This window comes from Suncus etruscus, chromosome X (assembly GCF_024139225.1).
Source record: "Suncus etruscus isolate mSunEtr1 chromosome X, mSunEtr1.pri.cur, whole genome shotgun sequence".
Lineage (NCBI taxonomy): Eukaryota > Metazoa > Chordata > Mammalia > Eulipotyphla > Soricidae > Suncus > Suncus etruscus.
In genome coordinates this window covers 18,722,825-18,737,421 of record NC_064868.1, presented here as the reverse complement: position 1 = coordinate 18,737,421, position 14,597 = coordinate 18,722,825, and positions in this window count along the sequence as shown.

Here is a 14,597-nt window from a genome sequence, read left to right as displayed (position 1 = left end):
CTGAATTCAGAATGAACAAGTTGTTCCGGACCTGTGTGACCACGAGACATGTTTTTGACAACACATTTGCCTGTTTTGGGCTAAAATGTAGACAACCAATATCTTGCCTCGGACGTAATAATTTCAGGTTCTCAATTCTGAAATGTGCATTCTAGGTCTATAACATCACAATTCATGAGGCTGAATTCAGAATGAACATGTTTTTCCCCACCTGTGTGACCATGAGTGATGATTTTGACATCACATTTGCGACATTTGGTCAAAACTGTTGGCAACAAATTTCTTGTCTCTAAGGTCGTATTTCCAGGGACCGAACGCAGAAATGTCAATTCTAGGCTGTGGCTGTCACTTCAAGATTCATGATGCTGAATTCAGAATGGACATGTTTTTCCGAACCTGTGTGACCACGAGACATGTTTTTGACATCTCTTTGGCCGGTTTTGGGCAATAATGTAGACAACCAATTTCTTGCCTCAGAAGTAATAATTCCAGATTCTAAATTTAGAAATGTGCGTTCTAGTTCTATGACATCACAATTCATGATGCTTAATTCAGAATGAACATGGTTTTCCCCACCTGTGTGACCATGAGTGATTTTTTAGACATCACATTTGCGACATTTGGTCAAAATGGTTGACAACAAATTTCTTCTCTCTAAGGTCGTATTTCAAGGGACCATACACAGAAATGTCAATTCTAGGCCGTAACTGTCACTTCATGATTCATGAGGCTGAATTCAGAATGGACATGTTTTTCTGGACCTGTGTGACCACGAGACATGTTTTGGACATCTCTTTTGCCTGTTTAGGGCAAAAATATAGACAACCAATTTCTTGCCTTGGAGCTAAGAATTCCAGGTTCTGAATTCTGAAATGTGCATTCTAGGTCAATGACATCATAATTCATGATGCTGAATTCAGAATGAACATGTTTTTCCCCACCTGTGTGACCATGAGTGATGATTTTGACATCACATTTGCGACATTTGGTCAAAACTGTTTGCAACAAATTTCTTGTCTCTAAGGTCGTATTTCCAGGGTCCGAACGCAGAAATTTCAATTCAAGGCCGTGACTGTCACTTCATTATTCATGATGCTGAATTCAGAATGAACAAATTTTTCCGAACTTGTGTGACCACGAGACATGTTTATGACAACTCATTTGCCTCTTTTGGGCAAAAATGTAGACAAACAATTTCTTGACTTGGAGGTAATAATTCCATGTTATGGATTCTGAAATGTGCATTCTACATCTATGACATGACAATTCATGACGCTGAATTCAGAATGAACATGTTTTTCCCCACCTGTGTGACCATGAGTGATGATTTTGACATCACATTTGCGACATTTGGTCAAAAATGTTGACAAGAAATTTCTTGTCTCTATGGTCGTATTTCCAGGGTCCGAACGCAGAAATGTCAATTCTAGGCTGTGGCTGTCACTTCAAGATTCATGATGCTGAATTCAGAATGGACATGTTTTTCCGAAATGTGTGACCACGAGACATGTTTTTGACATCTCTTTGGCCGGTTTTGGGCAATAATGTAGACAACCAATTTCTTGCCTTGGAAGTAATAATTCCAGATTCTAAATTCTGAAATGTGCGTTCTAGGTCTATGACATCACAATTCATGATGCTTAATTCAGAATGAACATTGTTTTCCACACATGCGTGACCATGAGTAATTTTTTAGACATCACATTTGCGACATTTGGTCAAAATGGTTGACAACAAATTTCTTCTCTCTAAGGTCGTATTTCAAGGGACCATACATAGAAATGTCAATTCTAGGCCGTAACTGTCACTTCATGATTCATGAGGCTGAATTCAGAATGGACATGTTTTTCCGGACCTGTGTGACCACGAGACATGTTTTGGACATCTCTTTTGCCTGTTTTGGGCAAAAATATAGACAACCAATTTCTTGCCTCGGAGCTAATAATTCCAGGTTCTGAATTCTGAAATGTGCATTCTAGGTCAATGATATCATAATTCATGATGCTGAATTCAGAATGAATAAGTTGTTCCGGACCTGTGTGACCACGAGACATGTTTTTGACAACACATTTGCCTGTTTTGGGCAAAAATGTAGACAACCAATATCTTGCCTCGGACGTAATAATTTCAGGTTCTCAATTCTGAAATGTGCATTCTAGGTCTATAACATCACAATTCATGAGGCTGAATTCAGAATGAACATGTTTTTCCCCACCTGTGTGACCATGAGTGATGATTTTGACATCACATTTCCGACATTTTTTCAAAACTCTTTACAACAAATTTCTTGTCTCTAAGGTCGTATTTCTAGGGTTTGAACGCAGAAATGTCAATTTTAGGCCGTGACTTTCACTTCATGATTCATGATGCTGAATTCAGAATGGACATGTTTTTCCCAACCTGTGTGACAATGCGTGATAATTTTGACATCCCATGTGCGACATTTGGTCAAAACGGTTGTCAACAAAATTCTTATCTGTAAGATCGAATTTCCAGGATCCGAACTCAGAAATGTCAATTCTAGGCCGTGACTGTCACTTCATGATTCATGATGCTGAATTCAGAATGGTCATGTTTTTCCGAACCTGTGTGACCATGAGACATGTTTTTGACATCTCTTTTGCCTGATTTGGGCAAAAATGTAGACAACCAATTTCTTGCCTCGGAGGTAATAATTCCAGGTTCTGAAATCTGAAATGTGCATTCTATGTCAATGACATCAAAATTCATGATGCTGAATTCAGAATGAAAATGTTTTTTTGAACCTGTGTTACCACGAGACATGTTTTTGACAACTCATTTGCCTGTTTTGGGCAAAAATGTAGACAACTTATTTCTTGCCTCGGAGCTAATAATTCCAGTTTCTGAATTCTGAAATGTGCATTCTAGGTCAATGACATCATAATTCATGATGCTGAATTCAGAATGAACATGTTTTTCCCCACCTGTGTGACCATGAGTGATGATTTTGACATCACATTTGCGACATTTGGTCAAAACTGTTTGCAACAAATTTCTTGTCTCTAAGGTCGTATTTCCTGAAACCGAACGCAGAAATGTCAATTCTAGGCTGTGGCTGTCACTTCAAAATTCATGATGCTGAATTCAGAATGGACATGTTTTTCCGAACCTCTGTGACCACGAGACATGTTTTTGACAACTCATTTGCCTCTTTTGGGCAAAAATGTAGACAAACAATTTCTTGACTCGGAGGTAATAATTCCATGTTCTGGATTCTGAAATGTGCATTCTACATCTAGGACATGACAATTCATGACGCTGAATTCAGAATGAACATGTGTTTCCCAACCTGTGTGACCATGAGTGATGATTTTGACATCACATTTGCGACATATGTTCAAAAATGTTGCCAAGAAATTTCTTGTCTCTCAGGTCGTATTTCCAGTGTCCGAACTAAGAAATGTCAATTCTAGGCCCTGGCTGTCACTTCAAGATTCATGATGCTGAATTCAGAATGGACATGTTTTTCCGAACCTGTGTGACCACGAGACATGTTTTGGACATCTCTTTGGCCGGTTTTGGGCAATAATGTTGACAACCAATTTCTTGCCTCAGAAGTAATAATTCCAGATTCTAAACTCTGAAATGTGCGTTCTAGGTCTATGACATCACAATTCATGATGCTTAATTCAGAATGAACATGGTTTTCCCCACTTGTGTGACCATGAGTGATTTTTTTAAACATCACATTTGCGACATTTGGTGAAAATGGTTGACAACAAATTTCTTCTCTCTAAGGTCATATTTCAAGGGACCATACACAGAAATGTGAATTCTAGGCCGTAACTGTCACTTCATGATTCATGAGGCTGAATTCAGAATGGACATGTTTTTCTGGACCTGTGTGACCACGTGACATGTTTTGGACATCTCTTTTGCCTGTTTTGGGCAAAAATATAGACAACCAATTTCTTGCCTTGGAGCTAAGAATTCCAGGTTCTGAATTCTGAAATGTGCATTCTAGGTCAATGACATCATAATTCATGATGCTGAATTCAGAATGAACATGTTTTTCCCCACCTGTGTGACCATGAGTGATGATTTTGACATCACATTTGTGACATTTGGTCAAAATTGTTGGCAACAAATTTCTTGTCTCTAAGGTCGTATTTCCAGTGTCCGAACGCAGAAATGTCAATTCAAGGCCGTGACTGTCAGTTCATTATTCATGATGCTGAATTCAGAATGAACAAATTTTTCCGAACCTGTGTGACCACGAGACATGTTTATGACAACTCATTTGCCTCTTTTGGGCAAAAATGTAGACAAACAATTTCTTGACTCGGAGGTAATAATTCCATGTTCTGGATTCTGAAATGTGCATTCTACATATATGAACTGTGTGAACATGAGTGATTATTTAGACATCACATTTGCGCCATTTGGTCAAAATGGTTGACAACAAATTTCTTCTCTCTAACGTCATATTTCGACGGACCATACACAGAAGTGTCAATTCTAGGCCATAACTGTCACTTCATGATTCCTGAGGCTGAATTCAGAATGGACATGTTTTTCCGGACCTGTGTGACCACGAGACATGTTTTGGACATCTCTTTTGCCTGTTTTGGGCAAAAATATAGACAACCAATTTCTTGCCTTGGAGCTAAGAATTCCAGGTTCTGAATTCTGAAATGTGCATTCTAGGTCAATGACATCATAATTCATGATGCAGAATTCAGAATGAACATGTTTTTCCCCACCTGTGTGACCATGAGTGATGATTTTGACATCACATTTGAGACATTTGGTCAAAACTGTTTGCAACAAATTTCTTGTCTCTACGGTCGTATTTCCAGGGTACGAACGTAGAAATGTCAATTCTAGGCCGTGACTGTCACTTCATTATTCATGATGCTGAATTCAGAATGAACAAATTTTTCCGAACTTGTGTGACCACGAGACATGTTTTTGACAACTCATTTGCCTCTTTTGGGCAAAAATGTAGACAAACAATTTCTTAACTCGGAGGTAATAATTCCATGTTCTGGATTCTGAAATGTGCATTCTACATATATGACATGACAATTCATGACGCTGAATTCAGAATGAACGTGTTTTTCTTCACCTGTGTGACCATGAGTGATGATTTTGACATCACATTTGCGACATTTGGTCAAAACTGTTTGCAACAAATTTCTTGTCTCTAAGGTCGTATTTCAAGGGACCATACACAGAAATGTCAATTTTAGGCCGTAACTCTCACTTCATGATTCATGATGCTGAATTCAGAATGGACATGTTTTTCCGAACTTGTGTGACCACGAGACATGTTTTTGACAACTCATTTGCGTCTTTTGAGCAAAAATGTAGACAAACAATTTCTTGACTCGGAGGTAATAATTCCATGTTCTGGATTCTGAAATGTGCATTCTACATCTAGGACATGACAATTCATGATGATGAATTCAGAATGAACATGTGTTTCCAACCTGTGTGACCATGAGTGATGATTTTGACATCACAGTTGCGATATTAGGTCAAAACTCTTGACAACAAATTTCTTGTCTCTAAGGTCGTATTTCCAGGGTCCGAACGCAGAAATGTCAATTCTAGGCCGTGGCTGTCACTTCAAGATTCATGATGCTGAATTCAGAATGGACATGTTTTTCCGAACCTGTGTGACAACGAGACATGTTTTTGACATCTCTTTGGCAGGTTTTGGGCAATAATGTTGAAACCAATTTCTTGCCACGGAAGTAATAATTCCAGATTCTAAATTCTGAAATGTACGTTCTAGGTCTATGACATCACAATTCATGATGCTGAATTAAGAATGAACATGGTTTTTCCCACCTGTGTGACCATGAGTGATTATTTAGACATCACATTTGCGCCATTTGGTCAAAATGGTTGACAACAAATTTCTTCTCTCTAAGGTCGTATTTCAAGGGACCATACACAGAAATGTCAATTCTAGGCCGTAACTGTCACTTCATGATTCATGAGGCTGAATTCAGAATGGACATGTTTTTCCGGACCTGTGTGACCACGAGACATGTTTTGGACATCTATTTTGCGTGTTTTGGGCTAAAATGTAGACAACCAATATCTTGCCTCGGAGGTAATAATTCCAGGTTCTGAATTCTGAAATGTGCATTCTATGTTTATAACATCACAATTCATGACGCTGAATTCAGAATGAACATGTTTTACCCCCTGTGTGACCATGAGTGATGATTTTGACATCACAGTTGCGACATTAGGTCAAAACTCTTGACAACAAATTTCTTGTCTCTAAGGTCGTATTTCCAGGGTCCGAAATCAGAAATGTCAATTCTAGGCCGTGACTGTCACTTCATGATTCATGATGCTGAATTCAGAATGGACATTTTTTTCCGAACCTGTGTGAGCACGAGACATGTTTTGGAAATCTCTTTTGCCTGTTTTGGGCAAAAATGTAGACAACAGATTTCTTGCCTCGGAGGTAAGAATTCCAGGTTCTGAATTCTGAAATGTGAATTCTACGTCAATGACATCATAATTCATGATGCTGAATTCAGAATGAACATGTTTTTCTGGACCTGTGTGACCACGAGACATGATTTTGACAACTCATTTGCGTCTTTTGGGCAAAAATGTAGACAAACAATTTCTTGACTCGGAGGTAATAATTCCAGGTTCTGAGTTCTGAAATGTGCATTCTAGGTGTATGACATCACAATTCATGATGCTGAATTCAGAATGAACATGTTTTTCCCCACCTGTTTGACCATGAGTGATGATTTTGACATCACATTTGCGACATGTGGTCAAAATTGTTGGCAACAAATTTCTTGTCTCTAAGGTTGTATATCCAGGGTTTGAACGCAGAAATGTCAATTTTAGGCCGTGACTGTCACTTCATGATTCATGATGCTGAATTCAGAATGGACATGTTTTTCCCAACCTGTGTGACATTGCGTGATAATTTTGACATCATATGTGCGACATTTGGTCAAAACGGTTGTCAACAAAATTCTTATCTGTAAGATCGAATTTCCAGGGTCCGAACTCAGAAATGTCAATTCTAGGCCGTGACTGTCACTTCATCATTCATGATGCTGAATTCAGAATGGTCAAGTTTTTCCGAACCTGTGTGACCACGAGACATATTTTTGACATCTCATTTGCCTGTTTTGGGCAAAAATGTAGACAACCAATTTCTTGCCTCGGAGGTAATAATTCCAGGTTCTGAAATCTGAAATGTGCGTTGTATGTCAATGACATCATAATTCATGATGCTGAATTCAGAATGAACATGTTTTTTTGAACCTGTGTTACCACGAGACATGTTTTTGACAACTCATTTGCCTGTTTTGGGCAAAAATGTAGACACCAAATTTCTTGCCTCGGAAGTAATAATTCCAGGTTCTGAGTTCTGAAATGTGCATTCTAGGTGTGTGACAGCACAATTCATGATGCTGAAATTCAGAATGAACATGTTTTTCCCCACCTGTGTGACCATGAGTGATGATTTTGACATCACATTTGCGACATTTGTTCAAAACTGTTTGCAACAAATTTCTTGTCTCTCAGGTCGTATTTCCAGGGTACAAACACAGAAATGTCAATTCTAGGCCGTGACTGTCACTTCAAGATTCATGATGCTGAATTCAGAATGAACAAATTTTTCCGAACTTGTGTGACCACGAGACATGTTTTTGACAACACATTTGCGTCTTTTGGGCAAAAATGTAGACAAACAATTTCTTGACTCGGAGGTAATAATTCCATGTTTTGGATTGTGAAATGTGCATTCTACATCTATGACATGACAATTCATGACGCTGAATTCAGAATGAACATGTGTTTCCCAACCTGTGTGACCATGAGTGATGATTTTGACATCACATTTGCGACATTTGCTCAAAACTGATGACAAGAAATTTCTTGTCTCTCAGGTCGTATTTCCAGGGTCCGAACTCAGAAATGTCAATGCTAGGCCGTGGCTGTCACTTCAAAATTCATGATGCTGAATTCAGAATGTACATGTTTTTCCGAACCTGTGTGACGACGAGACATGTTTTTGACATCTCTTTGGCCGGTTTTGGGCAATAATGTAGACAACCAATTTCTTGCCTCTGAAGTAATGATTCCAGATTCTAAATTCTGAAATGTGCGTTCTAGGTCTATGACATCACAATTCATGATGCTTAATTCAGAATGAACATGGTTTTCCCCACCTGTGTGAACATGAGTGATTATTTAGACATCACATTTGCGCCATTTGGTCAAAATGGTTGACAACAAATTTCTTCTCTCTAACGTCATATTTCGACGGACCATACACAGAAGTGTCAATTCTAGGCCATAACTGTCACTTCATGATTCATGAGGCTGAATTCAGAATGGACATGTTTTTCCGGACCTGTGTGACCACGAGACATGTTTTGGACATCTCTTTTGCCTGTTTTGGGCAAAAATATAGACAACCAATTTCTTGCCTTGGAGCTAAGAATTCCAGGTTCTGAATTCTGAAATGTGCATTCTAGGTCAATGACATCATAATTCATGATGCTGAATTCAGAATGAACATGTTTTTCCCCACCTGTGTGACCATGAGTGATGATTTTGACATCACATTTGCGACATTTGGTCAAAACTGTTTGCAACAAATTTCTTGTCTCTAAGGTCGTATTTCCAGGGTACGAACGTAGAAATGTCAATTCTAGGCCGTGACTGTCACTTCATTATTCATGATGCTGAATTCAGAATGAACAAATTTTTCCGAACTTGTGTGACCACGAGACATGTTTTTGACAACTCATTTGCCTCTTTTGGGCAAAAATGTAGACAAACAATTTCTTAACTCGGAGGTAATAATTCCATGTTCTGGATTCTGAAATGTGCATTCTACATATATGACATGACAATTCATGACGCTGAATTCAGAATGAACGTGTTTTTCTTCACCTGTGTGACCATGAGTGATGATTTTGACATCACATTTGCGACATTTGGTCAAAACTGTTTGCAAAAAATTTCTTGTCTCTAAGGTCGTATTTCCAGGGTCCGAAATCAGAAATGTCAATTCTAGGCCGTGGCTGTCACTTCAAGATTCATGATGCTGAATTCAGAATGGACATGTTTTTCCGAACCTGTGTGACCACGAGACATGTTTTTGACATTTCTTTGGCCGGTTTTGGGCAATAATGTTGACAACCAATTTCTTGCCTTGGAAGTAATAATTCCAGATTCTAAATTCTGAAATGTGCGTTCTAGGTCTATGACATCACAATTCATGATGCTTAATTCAGAATGAACATGGTTTTCCCTACCTGCGTGACCATGAGTAATTTTTTAGACATCACATTTGCGACATTTGGTCAAAATGGTTGACAACAATTTTCTTCTCTCTAAGGTCGTATTTTAAGGGACCATACACAGAAATGTCAATTCTAGGCCGTAACTGTCACTTCATGATTCATGAGGCTAAATTCATAATGGACATATTTTTCCGGACCTGTGTGACCACGAGACATGTTTTGGACATCTCTTTTGCCTGTTTTGGGCAAAAATATAGACAACCAATTTCTTGCCTCGGAGCTAATAATTCCAGGTTCTGAATTCTGAAATGTGCATTCTAGGTCAATGATATCATAATTCATGATGCTGAATTCAGAATGAACAAGTTGTTCCAGACCTGTGTGACCACGAGACATGTTTTTGACAACACATTTGCCTGTTTTGGGCAAAAATGTAGACAACCAATATCTTGCCTCGGACGTAATAATTTCAGGTTCTCAATTCTGAAATGTACATTCTAGGTCTATAACATCACAATTCATGAGGCTGAATTCAGAATGAACATGTTTTTCCCCACCTGTGTACCATGAGTGATGATTTTGACATCACATTTCCGACATTTTTTCAAAACTCTTTACAACAAATTTCTTGTCTCTAAGGTCGGATTTCCAGGGTTTGAACGCAGAAATGTCAATTTTAGGCCGTGACTGTCACTTCATGATTCATGATGCTGAATTCAGAATGGACATGTTTTTCCCAACCTCTGTGACAATGCGTGATAATTTTGACATCACATGTGCGACATTTGGTCAAAACGGTTGTCAACAAAATTCTTATCTGTAAGATCGAATTTCCAGGGTCTGAACTCAGAAATGTCAATTCTAGGCCGTGACTGTCACTTCATGATTCATGATGCTGAATTCAGAATGGTCATGTTTTTCCGACCCGTGTGACCACGAGACATGTTTTTGACATCTTTTTTGCCTGTTTTGGGCAAAAATGTAGACAACCAATTTTTTGCCTCGGAGGTAATAATTCCACGTTCTGAAATCTGAAATGTGCATTCTATGTCAATGACATCATAATTCATGATGCTGAATTCAGAATGAACATGTTTTTCCGAACCTGTGTGACAACGAGACATGTTTTTGACATCTCTTTGGCAGGTTTTGGGCAATAATGTTGAAACCAATTTCTTGCCACGGAAGTAATAATTCCAGATTCTAAATTCTGAAATGTACGTTTTAGGTCTATGACATCACAATTCATGATGCTGAATTAAGAATGAACATGGTTTTTCCCACCTGTGTGACCATGAGTGATTATATAGACATCACATTTGCGCCATTTGGTCAAAATGGTTGACAACAAATTTCTTCTCTCTAAGGTCGTATTTCAAGGGACCATACACAGAAATGTCAATTCTAGGCCGTAACTGTCACTTCATGATTCATGAGGCTGAATTCAGAATGGACATGTTTTTCCGGACCTGTGTGACCACGAGACATGTTTTGGACATCTATTTTGCGTGTTTTGGGCTAAAATGTAGACAACCAATATCTTGCCTCGGAGGTAATAATTCCAGGTTCTGAATTCTGAAATGTGCATTCTATGTTTATAACATCACAATTCATGACGCTGAATTCAGAATGAACATGTTTTACCCCACCTGTGTGACCACGAGACATGATTTTGACAACTCATTTGCGTCTTTTGGGCAAAAATGTAGACAAACAATTTCTTGACTCGGAGGTAATAATTCCAGGTTCTGAGTTCTGAAATGTGCATTCTAGGTGTATGACATCACAATTCATGATGCTGAATTCAGAATGAACATGTTTTTCCCCACCTGTGTGACCATGAGTGATGATTTAGACATCACATTTGCGACATTTGGTCAAAATGGTTGACAACAAATTTCTTCTAACGTCATATTTCAAGGGACCATACTACAGAAATGTCAATTCTAGGCCATAACTGTCACTTCATGATTCATGAGGCTGAATTCAGAATGAAAATGTTTTTCCCCACCTGTGTGACCATGAGTGAATATTTTGACATCACAATTGCGACATTTGGTCTAAATTGTTGGCAACAAATTTCTTGTCTCTAAGGTCGTATTTCCAGGGTCCGAACGCAGAAATGTCACTTCATTATTCATGATGCTGAATTCAGAATGAACACATTTTTCCGGACCTGTGTGACCACGAGGCATATTTTTGACATCTTTTTTGCCCGTTTTGGGCAAAAATATAGACAACCAATTTCTTCCCTCGGAGCTAATAATTCCAGGTTCTGAATTCTGAAATGTGCATTCTAGGTCAATGACATCATAATTCATGACGCTGAATTCAGAATGAACATGTTTTTCCCCACCTGTGTGACCATGAGTGATGATTTTGACATCACAGTTGCGACATTAGGTCAAAACTCTTGACAACAAATTTCTTGTCTCTAAGGTCGTATTTCCAGGGTCCGAACGCAGAAATGTCAATTCTAGGCCGTGGCTGTCACTTCAAGATTCATGATGCTGAATTCAGAATGGACATGTTTTTCCGAACCTGTGTGACCACGAGACATGTTTTTGACATCTCTTTGGCAGGTTTTGGGCAATAATGTTGACAACCAATTACTTGTCTCGGAAGTAATAATTCCAGATTCTAAATTCTGAAATGTGCGTTCTAGGTGTATGACATCACAATTCATGATGCTGAATTCAGAATGAACATGGTTTTCCCCACCTGTGTGACCATGAGTGATTATTTAGACATCACATTTGCGCCATTTGGTCAAAATGGTTGACAACAAATTTCTTCTAACGTCATATTTCAAGGGACCATACTACAGAAATGTCAATTCTAGGCCATAACTGTCACTTCATGATTCATGAGGCTGAATTCAGAATGGACATGTTTTTCCGGACCTGTGTGACCACGAGACATGTTTTGGACATCTATTTTGCCTGTTTTGGGCTAAATGTAGACAACCGATATCTTGCCTCGGAGGTAATAATTCCAGGTTCTGAATTCTGAAATGTGCATTCTATGTTTATAACATCACAATTCATGACGCTGAATTCAGAATGAACATGTTTTACCCCACCTGTGTGACCATGAGTGATGATTTTGACATCACAGTTGCGACATTAGGTAAAAACTCTTGACAACAAATTTCTTGTCTCTAAGGTCGTATTTCCAGGGTCCGAAATCAGAAATGTCAATTCTAGGCCATGACTGTCACTTCTTTATTCATGATGCTGAATTCAGAATGGACATGTTTTTCCGAACCTGTGTGACCACGAGACATGTTTTGGACATCTCTTTTGCCTGTTTTGGGCAAAAATGTAGACAACCAATTTCTTGCCTCGGAGGTAATAATTCCAGGTTCTGAGTTCTGAAATGTGCATTCTAGGTGTATGACATCACAATTCATGATGCTGAATTCAGAATGAACATGTTTTTCCCCACCTGTGTGACCATGAGTGATGATTTTGACATCACATTTGCGACATTTGGTCAAAACTGTTTGCAACAAATTTCTTGTCTCTAAGGTCGTATTTCCAGTGTCCGAACGCAGAAATGTCATTCAAGGCCGTGACTGTCACTTCATTATTCATGATGCTGAATTCAGAATGAACAAATTTTTCCGAACCTGTGTGACCACGAGGCATATATTTGACATCTTTTTTGCCCGTTTTGGGCAAAAATATAGACAACCAATTTCTTGCCTCGGAGCTAATAATTCCAGGTTCTGAATTCTGAAATGTGCAGTCTAGGTCAATGACATCATAATTCATGACGCTGAATTCAGAATGAACATGTTTTTCCCCACCTGTGTGACCATGAGTGATGATTTTGACATCACAGTTGCGACTTTAGGTCAAAACTCTTGACAACAAATTTCTTGTCTCTAAGGTCGTATTTCCAGGGTCCGAATGCATAAATGTCAATTCTAGGCCGTGGCTGTCACTTCAAGATTCATGATGCTGAATTCAGAATGGACATGTTTTTCCGAACCTGTGTGACCACGAGACATGTTTTTGACAATTCTTTGGCAGGTTTTGGGCAATAATGTTGACAACCAATTTCTTGTCTCGGAAGTAATAATTCCAGATTCTAAATTCTGAAATGTGCGTTCTAGGTCTATGACATCACAATTCATGATGCTGAATTCAGAATGAACAAGGTTTTCCCCACCTGTGTGACCATGAGTGATTATTTTGACATCACATTTGCGCCATTTGGTCAAAATGGTTGACAACAAATTTCTTCTAACGTCATATTTCAAGGGACCATACACAGAAATGTCAATTCTAGGCCATAACTGTCACTTCATGACTCATGAGGCTGAATTCAGAATGGACATGTTTTTCCGGACCTGTGTGACCACGAGACATGTTTTGGACATCTCTTTTGCCTGTTTTGGGCAAAAATATAGACAACCAATTTCTTGCCTCGCAGCTAATAATTCCAGGTTCTGAATTCTGAAATGTGCATTCTAGGTCAATGACATCATAATTCATGATGCTGAATTCAGAATGAACATGTTTTCCCCACCTGTGTGACCATGAGTGATGATTTTGACATCACATTTGCGACATTTGGTCAAAACTGTTTGCAATAAATTTCTTGTCTCTAAGGTCGTATTTCCAGGGTCCGAACGCTGAAATGTCAATTCAAGGCTGTGACTGTCACTTCATGATTCATGATGCTGAATTCAGAATGAACAATTTTTTCCGAACCTGTGTGACCACGAGGCATATTTTTGACATCTTTTTTGCCTGTTTTGGGCAAAAATATAGACAACCAATTTCTTGCCTCGGAGCTAATAATTCCAGGTTCTGAATTCTGAAATGTGCGTTCTAGGTCAATGACATCATAATTCATGACGCTGAATTCAGAATGAACATGTTTTTCCCCACCTGTGTGACCATGAGTGATGATTTTGACATCACAGTTGCGACATTAGGTCAAAACTCTTGACAACAAATTTCTTGTCTCTAAGGTCGTATTTCCAGGGTCCGAACGCAGAAATGTCAATTCTAGGCCGTGGCTGTCACTTCAAGATTCATGATGCTGAATTCAGAATGGACATGTTTTTCCGAACCTGTGTGACCACGAGACATGTTTTGGACATCTCTTTTGCCTGTTTTGGGCAAAAATATAGACAACCAATTTCTTGCCTCGGAGCTAATAATTCCAGGTTATGAATTCTGAAATGTGCATTCTAGGTCAATGACATCATATTCATGATGCTGAATTCAGAATGAACATGTTTTTCCCCTCCTGTGTGACCATGAGTGATGATTTTGACATCACATTTGCGACATTTTGTCAAAACTGTTTGCA